Genomic DNA, 26,955 nt, shown 5'->3' on the forward strand with positions numbered 1-26,955 from the left:
AGAGTTCAGGAATCACAGAGAAATACTTAAAATAATACCATAGAAAAGCTCTGACATCACAGAAAAACATACTAGTCTAATCTTCCTAATTCCTAGCTATTTCTAAGAGAAAACACAGTTCTAAATAACTTATATACAGAAACAGGCAGAGTGGTGAGTTGGATGTTCTCAAGACAAATGCCCTGAACTCTCTGATTCTCTCTCTTTAAATTGATAACACAGAGCTGCTTCACATGACATCATTCTTCATACTTCTCTAGTGTTCTCAGGTTAACACAAACTACATTTACATTCTTTACACCTGGTCATAAATCAGGGCAATAAAGGACATTTATACATGCAAATTCTAGCCATTAACTCTGGTCTTAAAACAATAGGCAGGATGCCTCCCTCTAGACATATCAGCTCCGAATTGTGACATCTAAGACAGTCATAAAATGCTTGACTTAGCTTTTTTACAGCAGAGTGCACTGTTGTTACATTTTTGCAGTTCAATATCCAGTGCAGTCTTTTCACATTTAAGAGAACAAGCCTGTGGCTTACATTAATATTTACAAATGACATAATTATCTACATAATTCTATCCGGCTAGGCTGGCAGCCTTTACCTATCTTCACACATCTCCCCCCTGGAGAACTCAAGCTAGTTTTTCAAGTGGCCCTTGAGAAACATTGCTTGAGAGGGTTAGGTCTGTCTAAGTATACCTTATCCCATTCCCTATCTTGAGAGCCCATCTGGGTTGACATTGCTAATCCCACTGCTGTGCTGCACTGACATATATGCTTGCAACCCTAGGTTCCATCTTAGCAACTTGGCATTTTGCTGACTGGTTCTCTTCTTCCTTGTCAAGTCTGTGAGGGGAGCAGCTATGATACTATAACTGGGGATGAATTTCTGTAGTACCCTGCTGTCCCTAAGAATGCCCTCACCTGATTTTTGGTAACAGGTGCAGGCCATGCCTGAATGGCTTCTACTCTGGCAGGTTCTGGCCTGATCTTACCACTCCCCACTCTATGTCTCAGCTAGGAGACCTCTGCTATACCAACCTGATATTTGCATGGCTTAATGGTCAACCCTGCCCTCTGTAGTCTGCCCAGCACCTCCCTGACATGTTGAAGGTGCTCTTGCCAGGAATAGCTTTAGATGGCAATATCATCTAAGTAAGCAAGGGCAAACCCTCCTGCTCCTGCTAGGATATGATCTGCCAGCCTTTTGAAAGTTTCTGGGGCATTTTTCATCCCAAAGGTAATATTTGATAACTCATGCAAGCCAAAAGGAGTCACAAATCCTGACCACTCTCTAGCACTGGGAGTCAAGGGCACCTGCCACTAACCCTTGGTAAGATCAACGGTTGTAAGATACTTAGCCCCACTCAACTGCTCTAGGGCCTCATCTGTCTTAGGCATAGGGTGAGCATCTAACTCTGTGGGACTATTTAATTTCCTGTAGTCCACACAGAACCTGATACTGCCATCCTTCTTTGGCACCAGCACCACTGGGGAGGCCCAGGTACTGTTGGATCCTTGAGTCATCCCTAGTTCCAACATCTTCTGTATCTCCTCCCTCAGATTCTGTTTGACTCTCTCAGGCACCCTATAAGGGGCCTGCGTAATAGGCGTAAAATCTTATGGGCAATAGCAAGCTGGTGAAATAGAAGCTGATTTTGGAACTGTAGCGATCCTAGTTGTTTTAGATTACTACAATGATGAGTTCTAAAAGGAGAGCTAGTGGCAAATCTAACAATATTATTATAGGAAATTGCCTGCATAATAGGCCTTTGTGGTCCTTTATCCACCTGGTGCTACACCAGGTGGGTGCACCCTGGTTTCCCAATGAACATGTCCCCAAACTCCTGTAACATTTATTTATTTTTATTTATTTTACATTTGTTGACCGGGCTAGTCTTACTGGATACATGTCCATTTTCAGTAGAGGTCCGGGGAGAAAAGCTCCAACACACTTACACAATATAATAATAAATGTTGCAACAGTACAAGCTTGATGCAGCTGTTCTTAATAAAAGTGCAATACTAATGGTGAGTATAATACAAATAGTAAGGGTAATGTACAAAATGTTGTTTACTATACACATATATACATGGATTTAAATTGCAATATCATGGTTTATATGGATCTTTAAGGAGAAGTCAGTAGTTAGTACAGTATAGTATAAGGTGAAGAGCATTCATAAGTATAAAGTAAAAAGAGAGTTAGTCAGGGTTAGTACAAGGGCATAACCAATGTGTACTAAGAAATAGTTTTAGTTTCTGTTTAAAAAGTGTTATTGAGGGCAGAGATAGGAGTTCAGTGGGAAGTAGTTTCCAATGTTTTCCAACAATATTAGAGAACAGAGAGTCTCCTGCTAAGTTGTTGGGTCTGCTAGTACTAATAAGTAGTTTATTTGAGGAGTGTAGATTCTTAAGATTGTTGTAAGGGGTAATGAGAGTAGAGAGTGTTGGAGTATTGGTGTGGTGATACAGGCTCTTATGGGCAATAGCAAGCTGGTGAAATAGAAGCTTATTTTGGAACTGTAGCGATCCTAGTTGTTTTAGATTATTACAATGATGAGTTCTAAAAGGAGAGCCAGTGGCAAATCTAACAATATTATTATAGGAAATTGCCAGTTTGTTGAGGTTGTTTTTTGAAAGATTAGTGTATATAGGTGAAGCATAGAGTAGAGTGGAGATTAAGTGAGTTCTGGCTATAGCAGTCCTGGTTAATGGTGTAAGAAAGGGTTTGATTCTATAGAGGGATCCCAATTTCTTGTTGACTGTTTTTATTGTGCTGTTAATATGAGTATCGTAGTTCAGGTTGCTATCTATAGTTATTCCTAAAAGTTTGCTGGTTGGGTCAGGAGATATGAGAGTGCCATTCTTAGATATAAGTGTGAAATAAGCTGGAGTTGACTTTTGGGTTGGAGTAAAATATAAAAGTTTAGTTTTTTGGGGTTCAGGAGAAGGCAACAGTTTTAAATCCATTGTTCTATGGTATTAAATGCTTTTTGGGTAAGGGACTGTAGTTCGGAAGGAGAAGTGGCTGAACAAATTATAGTTGAGTCGTCTGCGTATTGAATACAGGTGGCATGAGGAATTGCTAAGTGAAGGTCATTAATAAAAATGGAAAATAGGAGTGGGCCTAATATGGAGCCCTGAGGAACACCAAGGGAAATGGGGAGGTGTGTAGATAGATTGTTGTCCCATAGTACAGCCTGCTGTCTATTGTCTAAGTAGGATTTGAACTAATTTAAGGCTGAAGGTTCAAGTGAAATGGATTTCAGTATATTTAAAAGGAGCTGGTGATTAACCATATTGAAAGCTTTAGATAAATCTATAAAGACTGCAGAGGAAAGAATATTGTTGTTACGGTTTTTGTTAATGCAGTCTGTAAAGGATAGCAGCGCAGTGGTGGTACTGTGGAATGGTCTAAATCCATGTTGACAGTTGGCAAGTAAGTTATTTTGGATAAGGTGGTTAAGTAGTTGCTTATGGATGCATTTTTCCATTATTTTTGCCAGTGGGGAAAGTAAAGCTATAGGACAATAGTTTGAAAAGTAATTGGAGTTACCACCTTTATGCAGGGGGAAATGTGAGAGATTTTCCAAATAGTTGGGATAGTTCCTTCTCTTATGGTTCTGTTTATCAGTATGGAAATGGGGTAGGCTATGACTTTGGCTCCTTTTTGCAGGTATTCTGCTGGTAGTTGGTCAGCAGAGGGGGTGGTAGTAGGTTTTAGTTTTTGGAGAAGAGAACAAATGAAGGAAGTAGAAACAGATTGTAACTGAAATTATGGAAGTTGGCAAGTAGGAGAGGTTGGTAGATTTGAGGTACCTGGAGATAGTTGACTAGCAAGAGTTTGGATGGCATCAGTGAAAAAAGAATTGAAGGCGTTGGCAGTTTGTGTTGGATTCTCAAGGTTGGAGCCTTGAGGGTTAGGTGTGATAGATTGACCTGGATGTAGTTATTTGTTAATGCTAGACCACAACTTTTTTGGATTTTTTTGGTGAGTTTGCTGTAGCTGGAAGTAAAAGTTTTTTTTATCTAAGAGGATAACGTTTTTTGTAATATTTCTAAGTTGTCTAAAATTTTGGTGGTCTGTAGAATTCTTAGTAGTGCACCATTTAGCCCAAGATTTCTTTCTAAGGAGGATTTTTTGCCTAGTAGCTATTTAGAGCCATGGGGCAGGTTTAGCCTTATTTCTAATAGAGCGTGATGGGGTATGATGGTCAAGGGTGGCTAAGAATGTGGAATTAAAGTATTCCACTGCTTCATCTAATGGAAGGGATTTTAGCAGTAACCAATTACAGTGTTTAAGTTCTGTTTGAAATAGTTCAGGATTAAAATGTTTTTTGGTCCGTATTGTCCTAAAGGTATTTGGGTAAGTTATGTTGGTTTTGTGTCTGATGATATAAGTTAGTGAGCGGTCACTTAGATCATCAGGGAGGGTTCCGACTTTGTATGTTTGAAGAGGAGAATTAGTAAGAATCCAATCTAAGGTGCTTTCTTTGTTATTGGGTTTATTGATCCTGGTTGGGGAGGTAATAGTTTGTGAGAAGTCATATAGGTTAATATGGGTGGTAGGGTGTACAGTACTACAGGACTTCCAGTCGATATTAAAGTCTCCAAGGACTATAGTTTCTTGTGGAAGATTAAGAGACAGCCAGTGTAGAATATTTTCATGGGTATTAATGTTATTTCCAGGGGGAAGGTAAATACAAGCAATGTATATGGATTTACATGCGTTGACTGAAATTTAGAAATGAGGATTTCAGCATTATTGTACACATGTGGTCTAAGGTTTGCAGTTGTAACTTGTAGCTCTGTGTTATAAAGGATTGCTACCCCCCTCAGTTTTTGTTTGTATGGTCTAATCTGAGGATATTGTAACCAGGTGGGGTGACTTCATTGTCATTAACTGTAGGTTTTAGCCATGTTTTAGATAAACATAGGATGTCAAATAGGTGGATATCTAAGAAGGTGTGGAGGTGGGCAATTTTGTTGTTAATGCTATGTATGTTAAGATGTGCTATATAGAGTGATTTAGAAGGTTTAATAGGGGCTTGTGTACTAGTGATGTTAAAGTTGCTTTGTTCAGTGGGCGGGAGTATTGTTTGGGCCTGGGTTAGGATGAATGTCCCCATCTAGCAGGGTGTGGAGGTATATTCTATTTATAGGGTTGTGAAACTTACAGAAATAGTAAAGTGATTTTCTAATATTTAGATTGATGTACTTAATATGGGCCAATCTATGATATTTGGCTTGTAAGTAACAGGGTCTAGATGTAATGTTGATGTAGGTTTGGCAGATAGCTAGTAGTGGTATGGAAGGGAATTTGGAGGGGAAGAGAAGGTTGGGGTATAATGGTTGTTCATAGGAGGTTAATAGATAGGCAATAGAGGAAGTAAGAGTGAGGCCAGGAGTAAAAATGTTGTTTGACTTGGGATGGATAATATAGCCATTATCTTAGTTTAAGAAGTGGAACAAAAAAGGGGGTTAGGTAGTATCATCAGTTAAGAAGATGCAACAAGGATGGAAGGGAGGTAATTTAATATGAACAGGTGAGGTGATTTGTCAAGAAGGGTGGGAAGTGCTAATAAGGTGTGCTGCTAGATTGAAGCAGATGTGACGGGGGGTGTGGTTTACAGGAATAAATGTAGGACCACTGGGGTCAGGTAGGAATTGGGGGCAGGGTAGGGGAGCGGATTGAGCCTGCATGGTGAACGGAGCGGGTAGAGACAAGTGAGTGAAACTGCCAAGGTGAACAATCAGTGAAATGCTGACTGTTAGAGGTAAGTTAATTTAAGGTAGGTATAGAATGAATAAGAAGTAGAGTGGGAGAATTTAAAGGAGGAAAGTGGGTAATTACAGCAAAACAGGGTTGTATGAAAGGACGATAGTAGGAAGGTATAGACAGTAGACAGTAGGATAAATATTTTCTGGGATGGCGGGATAGAAAAATGATAGGGAAAAGGTGTCACCTAATGGACACTCAAATGAATTACAGCAGTAGTAGTTTCTGGGGAAGGCTGGACTAGGGCTAGGAAGACGATCTATTTGGGTAGGGGAGGAAGTGGTAAAGCAAGAGAGGGACTATACTTTGACTACAGAATATGGGGGGGGGGGGTAATGGCTGCTGGCTGACCAGGCAGAGAAGCATACAGCCTACAATTTAGCTTTAAAGTCAGTATGAAGAAAACACATACTCTCTTCTTTCTTTTCTTGGAAGAGCACAGGGGTACACTTATAAGGTGATGTTACAGCTGGTAGGTTAGGATGGGTCTTTAGTTGCCTGGTGGGTTCTTATCCCCTAGTGGAGGGTAGGCAAGCTGGGGAGATAGGATGAGAAGCACAGGGGCCAGGAGCACACAGCAGCCAAGGGATAACCTAGGTAGTAAAGATGGCGCCAGGAGGGGCAGGTAGTACATATAGGATTTGTGAGGATATTGCTCAGATTTCTTGAACATGGGTAAGAGATAGCTGCCGGGACATTGGTACCCCTTTCACTGCAGTGTCAGTCTAAGCCTCACTGAAGAGATCAGTCATCAGATCTCCCTCAGACTCCTCCTGCAATCCAATGCAAATGCTCAGCACAAGGGCCTCCCTATCATGGTAAGGTTTCATCATGTTAACACGGTACAATTTTTGCCCCTGCCTTCGGCCTAGCAGTTCCACCATGTAGTTAACATCACTTATCTTTCTTACCACCTTGCAGGGTCCCTCTCAAGCTGCTTGCAGTTTGTTGTGTCTGACAGGAATGAGAAGCATTGCCTGCTGCTCCACAGCAAACTCTCTAGCTCGAGCATTCCTGTCATACCAGGCCTTTTTCTGTTGTTGGGCTTCTGCCAAGTTCTTCTGGGCCAAGTCAATGAGTTCTCTGAGCCTTGTCCTGAGGTTTAGGACATATGCCACAACAGACTCCTTGTGAGATTCACACTCACCTCCCGACTCATCTCAAATTAAATCTAGAGGTCCTCTCACCCTATGCCAATACAGCAACTCAAAGGGTGAAAAACCTGTGGATTCCTGGGTAACCTCTCTGTAAGCAAACAACAGATGGGCCAAATATTTGTCCCACTCCCTCTTAAACTGGTCTGCAAATGCCCGTAGCATGGACGTGATTGTAGAGTTTAACCTGTCAACAAGACCATTAGTCTGGGGATAGTAGGGGTGGTCTTCAGGTGCTTCACCCCACAGTACTTCCACAGACAAGCCAGCAGGTCTGACATGAAATTGGCACCTCTGTCAGTCAGTATTTCTTTTGGGAAACCTACCCTGCTGAAAATCTCTAACAAAGCATCTGCCACCTTTTCTGCCTAAATGGAGGACAGAGCCACTGCCTTAGGGTATCGTGTAGCATAATCCACTACCACTAGGATATACTTTTTCCCTGTGGAACTTGAGGTACTCAAAGGACCCACAATATCCATAGCTACCTTTTGAAATGGCTCCTCGATCACAGGCAAAGGCATCAAAGGATCTCTCACCTTGTCTCCTGCCTTGCCTACCTTTTGGCACTGCTCACAGGCCCTGCAGTACCCTGTTACATCTCTGGAAATTCCAGGCCAATAGAAGTTCTGCATAATATGTCTCTTTGCACATTTTATGCCCATATGACCTGCAAAGGGAATATCATGGGTTATGGCTAGAAGTGCCAGACAGTAGGATCTAGGCACTACCAACTGCCATAACTTCTCACCTTCTAGCACTCCCTAAGGGGTCCACTCTCTATACAGTAACCCTTAGTCCCTCACCACTAACACCAGTAAGGGGCATCCATATAGGGAAAGGATAATAAATACACACACAGTAAAGTACAATTTCTGTTAAGAGCACACAGAGATCACAGTCAGTCTGGGGCTGGTCTCTCCCTTTCTCTCCAGATCCCCAATAAGAATGCCCACTGGCACAGCTATAGGGTCCAGATCTCAGCCTAGCTAAAACCTCCAGCACCCTCTCTGTCCACCCAGTGCTTCATGTCCCTGCTCAAGTAGCTGACACACACATACACTGTGAGATAAGAGTTATATACAACCACACAGACACTCCTGGGGAAGGCTGGCACAAGTTCTCCAGCTGTGCCCCTTTTCTGCCTAGTCTATATGGTAGAAATCACTGCCACCATCCAACTAATATTTATCAGCTACTCAAAGGCCCATAAAAGGGTGTCCAATTATTACTGTGCAATATTATTATCCAAATGGTAAGTGTAACCTAATGGTCAAGGCTTATTAGAGTGACTTGGTACAGTATCAATATATATATGCAGTGTACTCTTAGAGCTTAAATTATCTCTACACAAAACAGCCACAGTTGAAAGATTTAAAAATATTTAATAATAAATAATAAAAACACAAGACAATACTTCTTACTACACAGTGCTAGTCAAGAGTTCAGAGATCATAGAGAAGTACTTAAAATAATACTGTAGAAAGGTTCTGACATCACAGAAAAACAAACTAGTCTAATCTTCCTAATTCCTAGCTATTTCTAAGAGAAAACACAGTTCTAAATAACTTACATATAGAAACAGGCATTGTGGTGAGTTGCATGTTCTCAAGACAAATGTCCTGAGCTCTCTGATTCTCTCTCTTTAAATCGATAACACAGAGCTGTTTCACATTACATCATTCTTCGCATGTCTCTGGTATTCCCAGGCTAACAGAAACTACATTAACATTCCTTATACCTGGTCACAAACCAGATCAATAAAGGACATTTATAAATGCAAATTCTAGCCATTAACTCTGGTCATAAAACAATAGGCAGGATGCCTTCCACTAGACATATCGGCTCCAAATTTTGACATCAAAGACAGTCATAAAATGCTTGACTTAGCTTTCTTACAGCAGAGTACACTGTTGTTACATTTTTGCAGTTCAATATCCAATGCAGTCTTTTCACATTTAAGAGAACAAGCCTGTGGCTTACATTAATATTTACAAATGACAGAATTATCTACAAAATTATATCTGGCTAGGCTGGCCACCTTTACCTATCTTCACATTGTGTATCCGAGATGTTCCTGGAATGTCCACATGCACATGTAGTGGCATTCACCTATTTGTCAGATGTGGGCTGGATGACATGTTATAGTAATGTTACCCATAGGGGACACCCAGCAGTTAATGGCAGTGATATCTGTGGACACATAACAACACAGTCTGTCACAGCAGTCATGCCACGTCTGGTAATCCTGATACTATCTCAGGTTACTAGGCTATGGACCATGAGCATATGAGCAGCTGATGTCCCTGTCCAATAGGGACACAGGTGGTATCCACAGGGTGCAGGTGGTGTTAACCATCCAGTTGATCAGGTTACATCTGCAAAGGTTTAGGTAACTACCCTGCCTGATGTGGATAGCATGCCCATTCCACTGCAGGTTGCTTGTGTGCGACACACATGTGAGCTGTCTACAAGGCAGTTCAGGCCACTCACTGGGTTGATTGTGTGTTAGTCTGTGCGTGTGTGTGTGTGTGTGTGTGTGTGTGTGTGTGTGTGTGTGTGTGTGTGTGTGTGTGTGTGTGTGTGTGTGTGTGTTACCACAGTGGAGCATGGTTAGCAGTTGTGCAGCAGTAACAGCAATGTGGGGTCTGTGATTACCATGCATCTCACAGTGACATAACCCCTATGGAGTATGTATGACACTGGCTAGAGGGTTGGCATTATAGTCTAATACCAAGACAGGCCGTTCAGCATCTACATTGGAAAGTATGTTTATATTAATGTTAATTTTACATTTTTATATTAATGTTGCTTTTATTTACTGATGTAGTTATTGACACTTGCAAGGAACACATGCCAGACATCAAAAAACATAAACTGGATCTATTTAATGTTCATCAAAAAGGTCAAGTTTAAGCATAGCTGAGCAGTTTTGCACAGCATGGCATGGTGCTCAGCAATGCTTAAATATAGCATAGCCCGTTTGTATTAAGTAAGAAACTTTCAAACTGACCTAACTCTAGTCATGACTTCTATTGATGATGTGCCTTAATTTTTGTTAATTTTATCACCAATTTATTATTATTATTATTACCAATTTTTTATTACTAATTTTTTTTCTTATTTTTTTATTCTATGTGTTTATTAACAATATGTTTCATTGTTTCATTGTTATGTTTTATGTGGAGCTTTTCTCCCTGGGCCTCTACTGAAAATGGAAATATATCCAGCTAGACTAGCCCGGTCAACAAATGTAAAATAAAAATAAAATAAATAAATAAATAAACACGGGATATATACAGCAGTTTAAAAGCAGATCCTCACTGGCTGAATAATTAGGGCACCGGCACTTGCACATTGGGTGCAGGGGTCAAATCGTGACCATTCGGCTTTTTACATGTTATAGGGAAATGTTGTAAATGTTTAATTTATTTTGTATATATTACAATATGTTACCTGTGGTGGTCCAGTTTGACCAGAAGCCCATTTGCAAAGGAGACCCTAGAATAAAAGCTCCAGTTACACACAAGTGCCCAAAACTATTACAGTTACAAGAACAGATAACGTAGTTAAATGCATAAGTTTAGGAGATATACTACAGTAGTTGCACCTAAGAATGAACTAACATTACTGAACAATAAGTTACAATACTGTTGTATATATCTAAGCAGTAATTAGCTTGCTATGTGAAGCTAAGTGCAGCAACAAAATAACTAGACCTGGCAAGCTGCAAACCCAGAAACGTCTGCACCAAAGTCAGAGCATTGTAACAGGATGACAAATCAATTGTGGGCATTTAGTGTTTATTTTTAAATATATCATGCAGTGCAGTGATGTAAGATCAGGGGAAAAATCCCCCTAACAATTATTGAACCCAGGATCCTCTGCAACAAAGTCAGAGCACTGCACCATTATGCCAGATCAGCTGTGGGTATTTAGTGATATATCATGCAGAGCAGTGATGTAATATTAGGGAAAATGTATACCCCTCCCTACCAAGTATTAAACCCAGGATCTTCAGCATCAAAATCAGAACAACACACCACTAGGCCAAATCAGGTGTGGATATTTAGTGTTCATTTTAAATTATATCTTTCAGTACAATGATGTAGCATTAATGCAAGAACTACATTGCTACCAAGTATTAACTCCAGGACCGTCTGAATGAGAGTCAGAGCAACACACCACTAAGACAACTAAGCTGTAGGGAATTACCCCCATCCCTATACATATATCATAAGTCACAGTGATGTAACAACAGGAATTACATACACCTCCACCAAATATACAATCCTGAAACATCTGAACCAAAGCTCAGTGCAATACACCAGTAGGGCATCACACCTCTGGGGAATTACCAGTGTTTTACAAAGACAACTCGATTTCCAGTGACAGAACTTCCACATATAAGGGCATAAATGACAGCTTACTTGAGCCTGTGATGCAGATACTGACCCAGTACACAGTTATATAAATGTTGATGGATGTAAGGGATGCCTACAATATCAGGTACACCTGACAACTGCACAGACTGCTGCAGAATGTCCACAGGTGTGTCACCTACCTGTGTTATGGTTGTTGTCAAACCTATTGTGTGTGCTAAAGTTCTGGCAGGTGAGTGCAGATTGACCTTACAAACTCATGACAGACAGCTCAGTCACACACGCCACAGACATGCAAACACACATGTCCATGCCAATCCTGTGTAACACATAGTATGCATGCACATATATCCTGCAAATACACCTCCCATAATAATGACTTAGTAGCTGTATCTGTTACATTCCTAGCATGTCTCACATCAGGACACTCACAGTCAAAGCCCACAGTCCAGTGTATTGCACAATGTGTACATGCTTGTCAAAATAACATAGGAGTAAATGAGCTCTGCAATGTCCAGCAGAAATGGTTGCTGATAACACAGACACTGCCACCCACAGTAGCACATCAAAGACTGTGATGGTGGGACACATGCCACAAATATGTACACATGTCCTAAATATCCCCTACCACTCACTGGATGGTGCTACTATGTAACATACATATCAGAGGCTCATACCACACCTAGACTGTTATGGGTACACACACCCTGGCCATGCTTTGGCACAAGAGCTGACACTGCCCCCTCACTGGCATATAAAGCATGCAGTACCCAAATGTCATCATGCTCTCCGTTAGGAGTTCTGGCCAGAATTCAGCAGCTGTGACCTGCTATGCATGCATCAGTCTTTCCGGCTAACTGCTACAGACCTAACATACCTCCCAAACACCTAGAGCAGGGCATCCACAACACAACAATACAGAAAATGTTGGTGAGGGAAGTCTCAGGTGACAGGGACAAGTGTCACAGTCTCCTCCTGCAAACATACACAGCTGATACACCAGCATTAACTGCATCAGCATGCACATCCAGATAGAAAGGATGTATGACACACACATCTGCCTGTCAGCTCACTGACCGGGAGCACTTGACAACGTTGACAGCTGAGAATGCTGACAAGGAGATTGCCGACACCAGAAGATCGAAGATTGAGAAGACCGACAGATGAAAACCCCAACGCTGAGAAGACCGACAGATGAAAACCCCGATGCTGAGAAGACTAACATGGGAAAAGGCTTTTGTTGATAAATTTATCTACTTTCATGTTTATTTTCATGTTTATTTTCATATTTTATGATGTAGAATTTTTGGTAGTTGGTCAAGAATATACATGTATTCAAGATTTTTGTAGTTCTGGGCAGTTAATATGTACTGTTTTTTAAGTTGTTTGGTTTACCCTGACTTAATTGAATAATTAATTAATTCGATTACTGCTCACAAAATAGGTCAGCTGGGTATCCAAAGCATATATAAGTGTTTCAATATGTCTTTGTATTTGTCTGAAGAAGTGCATGTATTTGTATGCATGAAAGCGCTTACAACAAGTAAAAGGATATATTTGTTTTACTTCGGCTGGCGTGATTTGTGACCTGTTCCTCTTCTTGTTTGCTTTTTTATTAAGTTGATTCAGTGTTTGTTTCCATGGGAAAAGGCTGTGTAAGTATGCGGTAGTGACGGATGTTAGGGTGCGAGTAAGGTAAGTGTGCGATATTGACGGTGTCTAGGGATACGGGTGGGTTAAGTGAGTTTGGGTTAGGGCGCGGGTTAGGTAAGTGTGCGATAGTGATAGTCTTTGGGTTAGGGGTGGGTTAAGTGAGTTAGGGTTAGGGCGTGGGTTAGGTAAGTGTGCGATAGTGATAGTCTTTGGGTTGGGGCGGTTTAAGTGAGTTAGGGTTAGGGCGTGGGTTAGGTAAGTGTGCGATAGTGAAGGACCTTAGGGTTAGGGTTTGGGTTAAGGGTGTAGATAGTTGTCTATGTGAGGTTTAGTGTGCGTTTGTAAGGATTTTGGTGTGCTTGTGTTGTGTGTGTGCTTTTTGGACAGGGGATTTGTTTTGTTTGTTTATTGTCGGTATTGTGTCAGTATTATGGTGTGTCGGGCATGTGAGGTTTCGTGTTTGTGAACGTTCGGTTATGTGGTGTGTCTGATTTCGTTGTTGGTGTTGTGGTTTGTCAGTGTTGTCAGGTAGATCCCACTGACCACAACACACATTTTTAAACAGTACATTTCTACAGAATCTCAAGGTCTGTTAACAATGGGCACACATAGTGTGAAGCACTGTGGAAATAACACATCAATCCATACATTGGACAGTATCTCTACATACCCTTTATGATGCTGTAGCTCCTGCACCTCGATAACATCCTACTCACAGGCCAGGAAAAGGGGGAGGCCTACAAGAAGCCCTTAATTATAGCACTGTGTTGCCATGCCATTGGCTAATGATAACTCAACCCAGCTGTTCGGGTTGCTAGTAGCAAGTGGGAGTCACTGACTGCTACACAGGCAATCACCTGCTCCTGAGCATTACCTATAAAAGGCAAGCAGCTTCCTATGGTAAACAGCTCTGACACCTTCTTCTTGAAGACAGGCTGCCATTTCCTAGGAGATCACCACTTGATTTCTTCCACAAAGGAGTACAACAGTATACCAGGTATGTCACACAATTACACATGAAATTGAATGCAGATGAGGGGATGCAGACATGGGATATAGGAATATCAAAAGTAAATTTCAACAACATTTAATATAATGACATGCTGCTGTTATTCTGCTGTCTAGCACTTATGGCTATCACATATGGCTCTGGCAGCATTGACATATATCACACCTCTGGCCCCTGAGTCATCACAGCAATGGTCAGCTCACATATCACTGATACTGCAATGTCTGTTGTACAATAGTGACAGTAGGTAGTGGTCGATGCAGCTGGCATATCACATCATGTACTGTCAGTGAGCCCCTCTCAGTGTCTGAATGTCATACAGGCTTAGTTCAATGATTGTTCTGATGTCCATGGACATTCCTGATGTACTCTTCCTAGGTTCCTAATGTACTCCACAGCTATATCTCATTGCATGACAGCTATGGCTAGCATACCTGGTGACTCCCTGCTTCAGGACAGCAGGTCATAGGCAGGAGTATTTGGGAGACACTGGCTCAGCCTCAGCAGCCGTGGGCACATAGGGGCCATACAATGTAAGGGAATGATTAAAGTAGCAGATATTAATGTACCATTGATATGTTCCAGGGGTGTGACATGTCACAAACACATTCCCTGAACACTGGGGACAACTGTCACGTATTGTCCAACTGCTGTATAGAAGTCCAAATTTGTCTGGCAGGGGGGTTTACCTCTATTAGGCACATGTATACATTTCACAGACAAATGGGTAAAGCATATGTAGGACACCTATCAGGAGGACACCCCACACAAGATATGCAGTGCCCTCTGTTATTGTGTAGCACAAATCTTGCTGGTATGTCCATGTGCACCTGTAGTAGCACTCACCTACTTGTTGGATGTAGTCCAGATGACATGCTACTGCAATGTTGCCCATAGGGAACACACAACAGTTGATGGCAGTGATGGTGTGGACACATACCAACACATTCTGTCACAGCAGCAAGCCATAACTGGTATCCCTGGTACCATATGAGGTTACGTGGCATATGGGCCCTGAGCACCCATATGTCTAGGCTGGCTGTTAGCCCATGTGCATGCATGCCAGTACCTGCTACCCCAGTCCAACAGGGACACAGGTGCTAGCCCAAAGGTGTATGTGGAGTTAACCATCCATTGATGCAGGTTCCGCCTGCAATGGTGTTAACAGCTAACCTGCCTGATATTGATAGGGTGACCATTCTGCAGCAGGGTGACAAGCACAGTTGCTGTCACACACCGGATTGATGGCATGTGTGTGTGTGTTAACACACTGGGGCACGAGTTGCACCTGTGCAATATTTCCATCATTGTGGTTTTTATGAGTTCCTTGCATGTCACACTGAACTCACCCATGCAGATTATGTATGGCATCGGGTAGACTGTTGGCCTTATATGTTATAATTCTATGGTAGATGTTTGAGGGCCTGGTATTGCCTGGTGGGGAAACTCATTCATGTCCCCATCAGCTGCATGTGCTGTGTGATGGGACTGATGAACAAGGAATCATAGACAAAACAGGGCTTTATTGGAGGGAATACAGGGATGTTTATACCCCATGTCCCCTCATGGCATGCCCATATGTATGTTTTGGGCCATGTAGCAGCATTACCTTACAACAGATGAAACCTTGTAGTGATAGGTCTTGATGCCAAACACCTGTGTCCACAGATCCCATGACCAAGTGGGTGCCTAGTATGTATTTTGTATTGTGATAATATGTGTGGACGTCACTCTCCTCAAAGGGGTAGACAATGGATGTTGTGGTATGCGGCCTTAGTCGATGTATCTGTTAAACTCATCTATCTGTGTGAGACCTTCCTAGGCAGATGTTGACATCATTAGGGAATCTGGTGATGGCACACAGCATGCAGTCATCCGCAGACATGGTTGGATATGGGTTGATTGGTGTTCCCTGCACCTCAGGGGTATACTTCACACATAACAGACGTCAGTACACAGAACAGGTTACTCTGCTAAATATGGGTAAACCACTTGGAGAGGATTCTCCTATGTGGCATAGGTGGGTTGTGTCTGCTCATCACTGTAATACCCCTATGGTAACATATGGTGTGATGTATACATGAAAGTGTTATATCTATAATGGGTAGGTGGGTTATGCTGTCACAGGATTTATCCAGGTCAAGGTAATTGGTTTGTAGTGTCACACCTCAATCATGCATATGGTGACTGTCATACAGGTCACCCGAGTGTAACAGACATGACCCCTTCCTGGACAATGCCTAACTGTCCATGATGGAGTGTTTGCAGGTCACCAATGAGATGGTTAATGGGTTCCAATATAAACTGTGCCAAGGCCTTGCAGAACAGCATAATTAGGCTGCTTGGTGTATCATGTGATTGTGTGGGGTACACCACATCATACTCTGGAGGGGTTACAATACTTGTCCATCACACAGCTGGGACAATGGCAGTAAGTGGCCCTCCTTTGAATCCAGTATTCTATGGTGTTACAAGGTTATGGTTTGGGCCAAGTAGGATGCACCCTGTGATGTAGTTGTGTCCCATGAACGATGTATACCATGACGTTCAGCTAACAGTGGTGAACCATTCCCCAGATTTAGGAGATGGATGAGTTTGTATGGATATCCTGATGTACTGATGGTGAAGAGAGGAGCTGGCACTACACCGACTGTGTCAGCCGTCCAGTATGCCATACCAACACAACTGGTATAGCTGGTGTCCATGACCAAAATTGTGCAGATGCAGGTACACCCTGTGCTGCAAACATATGTGCAGTAGGGGAGAGGACTGTCTGTAGTGGATGTGGACAAAGTAAGCTCATTGTTTGTGGTGCAGGTGTGCAGGACTGATCCCATTCTCATGTACACGCTATGGAGATATTGCTCCAGAAGGGGCAACTGCCCTTACTTTGTATTGGACTGTGGTATGTCACCCCTGTTATGGGCAGTATGTTTTGCAGATGTCCACCAGACAGGTGTACATGTCCTAGCAGACAAAGATGTATGCCTGTAGTGTATAGTATAGTACACACATCTATAGAAATGGACATATAGTGCTTGTGTGAATGTGGGCCTATTGCTGCCAGTCATTGATGAGGTTTTGGGGGCTGTATGGCTGTGTATACACCTCCGCAAGAGGATGTACTACATGTTGGAGGTGTATGTATGGCTGACCACAGCTAGACGGGTATTGTGGGAGATAGTGAGTGCAAACGTGACCACTTGATGTTAGCGTTGTCATAGATGATGACACTGTAGGTATGCTGCAGTGGTAACCTATGTTGTGTATTGTCAATTGCATTATACCTTCAACTCATGTGTGGATAGCCCCATGGCTAGACTGAGGTGTTTGTAATTGGACTGATGACATCTATCCTGATAGGTTTAGGGTACAGACACAACTCCTAATACAGTTGATGATTTCCATATAGGCAGAATGAGATTACTGGTCACATGTGGTGGCCAGCAGCTAGCTGTAATCTGCATAGGTGTATGCTGTCAGTGATGAACTACCCATGCAGTATCCCCAATGCATCTTACTGGCTGTACAGCGTGGAGTTATTTATGTGTCTCATATTTACTGAAACACTATGTCCCATGCCATTACTGGCTTCCCCTTTAATTTCTTAATGTATGATAAGATGCTTGACCAGGTAAGGTGGGGTGCTCTTCTGCAGCTGTGAACCATGGTGTGTGTGACTGCAGAAATGTCTGCAGTTCTCAGGGTTAAGAATGCTTCCAATGAGGTTTGACTCATCTCTACACCTTTACCATTTAGCAGCATGGCCTTCAATGTGAGCTACACTGACAGTTGTATGTTGGTATTGATTACTTCATCACAATAACTAATGAGGTCACTATGGGGCTGCCGACAACCAGTGCCAGCCCCTTGAAGCCCTGTGAAGACAGATGGAGGCCATCACTTGCAGAGCATTGTGGTCTGTTTATCATATCATCCCACAATCACTGGGAAGATCACAAGATGAAAGGGGCACATATTAAGGCCAACCATTCCACGACAGTATTGCGCCATGTGTCTGGGTGACAGTAGAATGTGGTTTAAGGCTAGAGACATACCTGCCTGGGACACATAATCAGTGTGCTCACTCCTGTCTCACTGCATATAGTCCAGGACAGTACATGTCATGCCAGGAACACCTACAGGTACTGTGACAGACTCATGACAGTACCTGTTGGTGATAGACAGCTTTGTGTATGTAATATGGTGGTGTGTGTCACATGCCTCAACCTTGATGCAGGTGAGGACAGTTTGCATGGTACTACATTTGACATGAATGGGGTGTACTTTCCTGAAAAAGGGCAGCCTGTGGTAGACAAACTTGTTTCTTTGGCAGATCATTTTACTGTCTCATATGTGATTCTGGCCTGTTGTGCTGGTAATGTTTATAGAGTTATGCTCACATATATGGGGCAGATGTTGAAGTGCTGAGCACAACATTACCATCTAGGCATGCCACAGCCTACCTGTGGTAAACCTGTCAGATAAAGAGTGGGGTGAATTTGGGATGTCTGCGTGCAGCAGGTGTTGAAGGCCATGGATAACATTTGTGGGTGTTAACTTAGCCTTTCCACTTGCTGCTGCTATCTACATAGCTACATTCCAGAATGGCCGTGCTGAAAATGGATTGTAGTAATGAACGAGGACTTAGAGGTAACATCCACCTTTTGCCTGGATGCAGTCCCTTTATCATTGTGGTAAAGCATGCACAAACATTTTTTTGACCCCTGCCACTACTTGTTGCCTGAATGTGACAGTGTTATCCTCATGAGTACCCAGGTCTGTCAACAGTGTCTGTGTGTTAATGCTGTTGCCATTGATGTGAGACATAGTGTGGCCATGTAGATGAAACATGGTATGATGGTACTGCTGTCTGCATTCAGCTTGAGTCCAGGACATTGGCACCATTCCATACCCACTGTATGACCCATTAACAGTATGTTAAAGGCAGTTTGTGTATCAATGACAGACAGCACATTATGTACAGTGGACACAGCCTTGGACAGTATCTACATATGTGAGTGGTGGCAGTTAGCATTCATGCCTACATACATGTGGGTCATTTGGTGCAGCAGCTAATCAGAGGTCCTCCACAGATCTACATATTGCACACACACATATGCAACACAGATTGGGTTCACCATCTTATCAAATGTGGACTATGTTACACATCTTGAAGTACTGTGACAGTTGCCAGGACATACCATACCCATTGGAAGTACAACTGACAGGACTTCTCTAGGTTTGCAAATATGACAGCTTCTTGGAGTCACATTACCTTTACTTATGTCATTTGTCATAACATTCAGGTGCTTCTAATGTGAAATAACTGCTTTATACAACTAGTAGACAGCATTAAGGGTATGTTTGTTGTTCTACACTTTGTATTGCTTGAGTCATTGTCACGGGTGACATCTGGCCAAACATGGACTTCAACCTGCAGGGTGGGACACATGGTGGCCATACCTCTCTCCTTTACATAATTTTGCAAAATGTCCTGATGTTTGCCACATATGTTTGTTCCATTCCCCATGACATTGTGGCTTTGTGGCATATATATGGCAAAACATGACAGAGTAACGTTAAAGACTGATGATGTATATTGTCAGGTCAGAACACATAACCTTCAGGGGAGGCAGCCCAATGCACAACCTGCTATGCTGTCTACTTTTTATGTGTGTCGCGGCAATATGTAAAGATTGACCTTAACATTTGGCCTTTGTCCAACTCTTCTGTATGGCTTTATTCAGGTGCCCTTTTATGATGGTTTGAGAGGTATGCTGGTGGCTCTAACACAGTCACACCACTGCAACGGGATGTACATACATACCACACACCAACCATGTACTACCATTGTTGGGCATACAACCCCTACCTGGCTAGTTTTGCCTATGTTGTTCCTATATACATGATGCAAGCGCCGCAGAGCCTATATAGTCTAGGTGTGTCTGCCACTACTATTCTGGTAGTTGACATATGCAAGCAGTGTAAGGATTGCCCCTCGGGGTTTGACAGGCCCTAATAATGTTATAACCATCTCACCCACACACACAATGCTGCATGTGGACATGCATTGAAACACACATTCACACAGAGTCGGAACTTCTGCGTTTAGAGACCTACCTATCTAGTTACCTACACTACATACTGATATAGGTATTGCACATGCAACAATGGCATTGATTTGTAAAATGTGTAACTTCGCTTCTAAGGTGGATGACATCTGTAGGCCCTAAATAGATTACCAATGAGAGAGGAAACATGGTGGACCTTCATTAGTTGTGGGATACACTCATAAAATATAGGGACACTTTTCACATATTTCTCTTATTTACCTAGACAATCGATAAGGTTTCAGGTTTTCCATCATCATGACCTTTCAGTAGGCTATGACATATGAAATGCATATATCTGTCAATATTTCTGATATCAACCCTCAATTATTTGACAATGATTTGACAGAAACCCCCTTTTGTATGAGACATGGACCACATATATGTGGCAAACATCTGGTCATTCTGCAATAAGTTGTACAGTGGAATGGTATGGCCTACAGAGTTTAAAAGGTTGCATCTAAGATGGATGACATCAACAGTCCTCAAAACAGTATAACCAACCTCTGCATGGATTATGTATCATTCACACACACACATATTTTATAAATATATATACAGTATTATAGTTGCCAGTATTGGGATTCAAATCCCTACCTACCCAGTTGTATGTACTATAGTGTTGCATACTTATCGCAAGCACCAAGAAGCTTAGATGGCTGAGGAATGCCCAAAGGTAATTCTAAGGTGAATGACATCAGCAGCCCTTGTAAAGTAGGGCAGTGGGGGGGGGGTTACTGGGTGTAACAGGCCTCAAAATAGCATAACCTACAAACACACACAGTTGTCAGTACCGAGATTAGAATCCCTACCTATCTAGTTGTATGTACTACAGTGTTATTTACTTATCACAAGCATCACTGTGTGATAGAGGTGGGGAGAGACAGATAACATTTACAAAGCTGTCTGTATACATAGGCATATATGGACAACACAGTTTTATAGTGGGGTGTGTGTTAAGACATGGGGTGAAATTGTCTAAGTGTAGGAGCATGCCCAATATGATCTTCATAAAAGTCCTCCAGTCCAGAGCTACCTGTATTCCAGTCCAGACATTTATGTGTTACAGCCAATTGTCTGATGAACCTGTGTAAACAGTCCAGAAACTCAGTGATATAGTGGCTGAGGGATCTCCTAGCTGTGTGCTATCCTTATTAAATTAGTCATATCTTGGGATGGGTACAGAGTGAATTGGACTGAGCAAATGATTCTTTAGTATGTGTGGTACATTCTACAAAGCACTGTGATTTCCTGGTATGTCAGTGGCAGAGTGGTCTAGATTAATGTGAGGAACTGCTGACAGACATTTGTTTACTGACTCCATACAGTGCAGGGAATCTATGGTACTGCATAAATTGTTCTAGTGTGCACAGTCTATGTCTTTGTGGCCATTGCTTCCCTTCCCTCTTATATGTGTCTCTTGGTCCTTGAGTACTGCAGTCACAGGCTTTGTCCACACTTGCCGCTGTTATGTATTTGTAGTTATGGTGTGACTGGGATAGAAGTTGTAACATCACACATGGGGTTATGGACTTCACACCTCTGACTGTACATGTTTAGCAGGTTGCCCATAATTGAGCCCCATACATCTGCTGTGGTCCTCAGAAAGTTGTGTTGCACTTTTGCTATAAGATTACATGTTGGCCATAGCTGTCAAACTCTTACAGACACACATCTGGACAGGCACATAGATGACAATTGTACATAAGCCCAGACATGGAGACAAGGGTCTTAATATTTCTGATCCAAATGTAGACAGTTGGTAGAAGGTTTTGTATTAGCTTTCCTTTTCCTATGGGTACGATGTCTGCATCACAACTGTCATTGATGTTTTCACATTAACCAATTTTGTTTATAGATTGTTTGCCAGACAAATGCAAAGCTATATAAGGAGAACAGGTATAGCAGACATATGTGTGAACATTCTGTGAATATCTGTAATTCCAGAGGTATAGATGATGCCCACTGCCTTGTTGTCAGTACTACACAGTAATGTGGCAGCCTTTATATTCTGACAGTACACTGACCTGTCCCACCCTGTTGTACTTGGCACCATGTACATTACTCAAAGCTGTGTACTATACATATATGTGGCCCCCTGTCCCTCCACCATCCAGATTTCCTGCAGTAACATATATTTCTTCTGGTCAGTCTGTATAACTCTTATTGTAGGTGTAGCTGACATGCAGATTTGTTGCCACGGGCAGTCTGGAACCATGGAGCCTGACAACCACAGTCCTATACTTGGAAACTGAACAAATACTGGAAACAGTCTACCAATAACCAATAACACAATCTGTTCCCCTGGCTAGGATTCAAAATACTTGAAACCACAGTCCTATAGTAAGACCAGTAGGTCACAACAGCCACCAGTAAGTGCAGTGTACTTTCTGACACTACTAACCACAAACATACAGAGCTCATTGACCCCTGCATATTGTAGAACTGGAACAAGGTATCAAGTTGATTGTGACAGGCCTGGGAATGTGTGGACTACTGCTATTATGTTACAAACATACATGTTACTGTAGTTTTATGTGAACACGGGTGTGTTGGGGGGCGCTCAACTGTACACATCTTCACTGACTGTCCAGATGTTTGGCTCATATTTTTGTTCCATTTTTCATTATACATGTGGTTGTGTGGCAAATATTAGTGAAATCATTTAAGACTGAAGTTAGAAATTTATGACAGCCATTTGGGTTTCAGACTTCTTGCCCACTCTACAGAGAAGTCATGCTACTTGCAACAGCTGTTATTGCATCAACTGTTGTTGCTTGTAATATAATCTTTATGGTGAGTGCCTGTTTTTGAGCCTTTGCCACACATTTCTTAATGGCTTTGTACACATTTCCTGCTGTTGTAGGTTTAGACCTATGTATGGGACTCCAACATTGACATCTATGCATTTGTCCTATGACCCCGCTCTTTGTAAGTCCCTCACATAGTGCAGGGGATTTTGCTGGAACAGGGCCTATTGCATATTGTGTGGTGGGAAGAACCTGGCAGTGTGTGCCTGTTGTCCCACATAGCTGCCTATTGTCTGCTGCTATCCCAGTAACTCACTCCATTCCCATGCATACATGCAGCAATACCATACATATGCTACCACAGTGTACTACACCATTCATTTATTGTTAAGAAGGGTGACTTACCTTGTGGCAGCAGCAGTTGCAAGGAAAGTGCTTCACGGATTACTCTGTCAGATGCACATGGTACACAGCCTATACATGGTAAGGTATAGGTAGTGTGATGTGGGTGGCATCAATTTTACTGTGTGTGTGAGTCGAAAAGAGGTGTCAGTCCCTGGGTCCATAGGGTGTCAGTGTATGTGCTATGCATTGCCTTTTTGCCAAGGCCAGGCCACACTGGGCACGTCTACATCTGCCTACAGGGAAAAGCTGAATGGGTTCCTCCTCCAAGACCCCCTGTGCCTGTAGTGTCCTTGACACTGTTGGAGGGCTGTGTGTCCCTTCCCTTTGAGGTTTCTGCTGCAGCTGTTTCCACAGGATCATATTGTGTAGCATGGCACATACTATGAAGATGTATGCACATGTGGCTGAAGAGTACTGCAGGGCTCCACCTGATATGTCAAGGCAGCGGAACCTTGACTTGAGCATCCCAAACATACACTCAGCAATGTTCCTAGTTTGTGTGTGTGCCTCATTATGGCATTCTTCAGTTTGTGTGTGTCCATTTCTGATTGGTGTCATCATCCAAGGTTCCAGTGCATAGTGAACATCCCCCACTAGATAGCTATATGGGATGACCCCCTGGAAAATGCCTGTTACAACTGTGAGGTGTGCCAGATGTGGGACTTGTAATAACTGTCAGGGCTGCCAGCGCACACATCGATGATAATGCCCTGGGCATTGCACATGACCTGGCAGTTGGAGCGATAGCCCTTGCAGTTGATGTAGGATCTACTGTCTTCACAGGGTGGTGCTTTGATGTGGATATGGGTGCAGTCTATGGCATTCAGTACCTCTGAGTAATTTGCTACATGGTGGAAGAGACACATATTGCTGGTCCTCTCCTCAGGGGTGCTGGAGAATAAATGTGCTCACTGCCATGTCTAAGCATGACATCCATGAACTGATGGAGTACCCTGGATGCAGATGCCTGTTAGACCCACATGACATCCTCAGTAGGTCTATGGAAAGAACATGTAGCTAGTATTCCTAAGGCTACACATACCTTTGTTTACACTGGGATGAGTTCCCCTCTGTTGGCTCTGGGTCTGAAGTAAGACCAGCAGAGCTCAGTGAGTTGCTGAAGTATATCCCTGTCCACCCTGTAGAACTCTATCTCCAGCTCATGTAGCCCCTGAAAGGTTACCCTGGGTCTGAACACTCTTCTTCTCTTTAGTCTGAGCCAGTTGTCAGCATCATCATCATCACCGCCCTCAGTCTGTAGTGTGTAGAGGTGTAGTAAAGCAGCAGCAGCCCCTATCATTTTGTCAGCTAAATTCCCAAATGTGTACTCCAATGGTGCTGAGTTTGTGGAAAAATCAGATTGAAGGTTGTTTGCATACTTTATACTGGTGTGCTGCAGATGCTGCCTGTGTGATTGGCTGACTATGATACATTCCACCTGCCAGCTACATTACTGAGGGGTTTGAATGGGCCAATGTGAGTAGCAGAGGCTTTAGTAATCATTTATAGTTGATTGCCTTTTGTCTATTTCTTTTTTACCCCATTTCCTCCAGTTTTAAGCCTTTAAAACTGTTGCAGCTAGTGGGAACATTGCTGAGTAGAAAGGGTCCTCCTCAGGATACAAACATGCTCAGCATTACTGAAACCAGCTAAGCATAGCTAAGCAGTCTAAGACACACACCCTTCCTTAGTTGTGCTTAGCTGGTTTCAGAAATGCTGGCTAAACAAAGCTAACCACTGCTAAGCATTGCTCAGTTTTCATGTAAATAAATGTAATAATTCATAGGTTCATAGGTTCATACTAGGCTATCTGCCCTAGGGCATTTATAAGCCTAGCCAGAGTGTGTTTGGCTTTCACCACCCATTTTAAATGAATTTTGCTATGCCCTTTTTCGAGGTTAGTATACTGTGCCTCTGTCTAACAGTGACACAGAAGTGATACCCGGGGTAAAACAATAATCTCCCATCCACTCATCAAGATTCCTCTTGAAGAGAGTCAATGAGGGACTCTGCCTAACCTGGACTGGGACTTTATTCCAGAGTGAAGGGAGCCTCTGGGTTATGAATCTGTCCCTCCAGCATGTCCTATTTATTTTGGTGCTGAGGTTCAAGTTTCTCGAGCACATAGCTCGATGGGATTTGGATTTTCTGAGGTGCAGCATGTCCATTAATTCCGGGTTGGACATGGCTTTATACATCAGGCACAGATCGCCTCTGAGTAGGCGGTATGTCACTGAGTAGAGCTGGAGTTTCTTTAACCGGGCAGCATATGGCATCTGTTTGAGCCCTTTGATCCTCTTGGTGAGGTACTTTTGGGGACTTCACAGTTGCTGCAGGTGTCTGGTAAGGTACATCCCAAAAGAGGCATTGTACTCAATTATGGGCCTGATGAGGGATGAGTAAAGAGGCACGATGACCTCCCCTGATCTAGATGTGAATCCATTCATGATTAGGTGGGTTATATAAAATGTTTTTTTAACCACTTTGGCCACGTGGTTGTCAAATGAGAGATTGCTATCAACTTGGGTCCCCAGGTCCCTAATTACGTCTTCTGTACTTAATGGATTACCACCTATGTGGTAATTTGTGGGCACTTTGTTTTTGCCAAAGGGGATGACTATACACTTTTTGGTGTTTAGCTTGAGGCCATGGCTCTGGCACCAGTTGTCTGTTTCTATGAGGCCCTTTTGGAGGATGCTTGTGTCAGCTGGAGAGTCGATTATGGTGCCCAGTTTGCAGTCATCTGCGAACTTGGTCAGCCACAGTCCTTCCGTGTTGGCCTGTACCTCCTAGAAATATATACCAAACAAGAGAGGTACCAGGACTGAGCCTTGTGGGACGCCACTTGTAACTGGTTTGGAGTCTGACATGGCTCCAGCAATTCTAACCATGTAGGTTCTGTCCTTGAGCCAGTTTGCAACCCATCTAGTGACATAGGGGTTTATATTTAAGCTGGTGAGCTTATCTATAATGCCCGAGTGGGGTATTGTATCAAAGGCTTTTGCGAGGCCCAGGTAGGCTGTGTGGACCACCTTCCTCTAGTCAATGGCCTTGGTGACTGTTTCAAAGAAATTGACCAGTTTTAAGAGGCAGGATCTGCCCTTAACAAAGCCGAACTGTGTAGGATCCAGTGTCTGTAGGTCCCCAATATTTTTATTTATGAGGTCCATGATGATCTTTTCCATAGCTTTGCAGACCAAGCTAGTCATGCTTATGGGGCGATAGTTTCCAGGATCTGTTGAGGCACCACCTTTGTGGAGAGGGACCACTGTTGCCGTATGCCACTCTTTGGGTACATATCCTGTAGTAAGGCTGAGATTGAACAGTAGTTTTATGTTTGGGTTTAGCTCTTCTTGGAGTTCATGTAGGACTCAGCCCGGGACACTGTCTGGTCCCATTAATGCTGTGTTTTTTGCTTTGCAGAGGGCGGCTTTTACCTGAGCATCTGAGATGTCAGGGGGGCAGCACTCTGCTGGGATAGATATTTGCCCTTTTGGTGGGGGGGGGAGAAATTTGTGCTGAACCTGTCAGCTAGGATGTTGGCAATGTCTGTGGGTTCGGTGTATTTTTTGTCATTTTGGACTAATTCTGAGCATATCTGGGAATTCCCACCCAGGTTCCTAACATAACTAAAGAAAGCCTTGTGATTATTCTTAGTGTCCTGTGCAATTTTTATCTCAAAGCTGGCCTTAGACGATTTTA

The sequence above is a fragment of the Protopterus annectens genome, chromosome 1.part1, assembly GCF_019279795.1.
Source record: "Protopterus annectens isolate FY-2018-M chromosome 1.part1, PAN1.0, whole genome shotgun sequence".
NCBI lineage: Eukaryota > Metazoa > Chordata > Ceratodontiformes > Protopteridae > Protopterus > Protopterus annectens.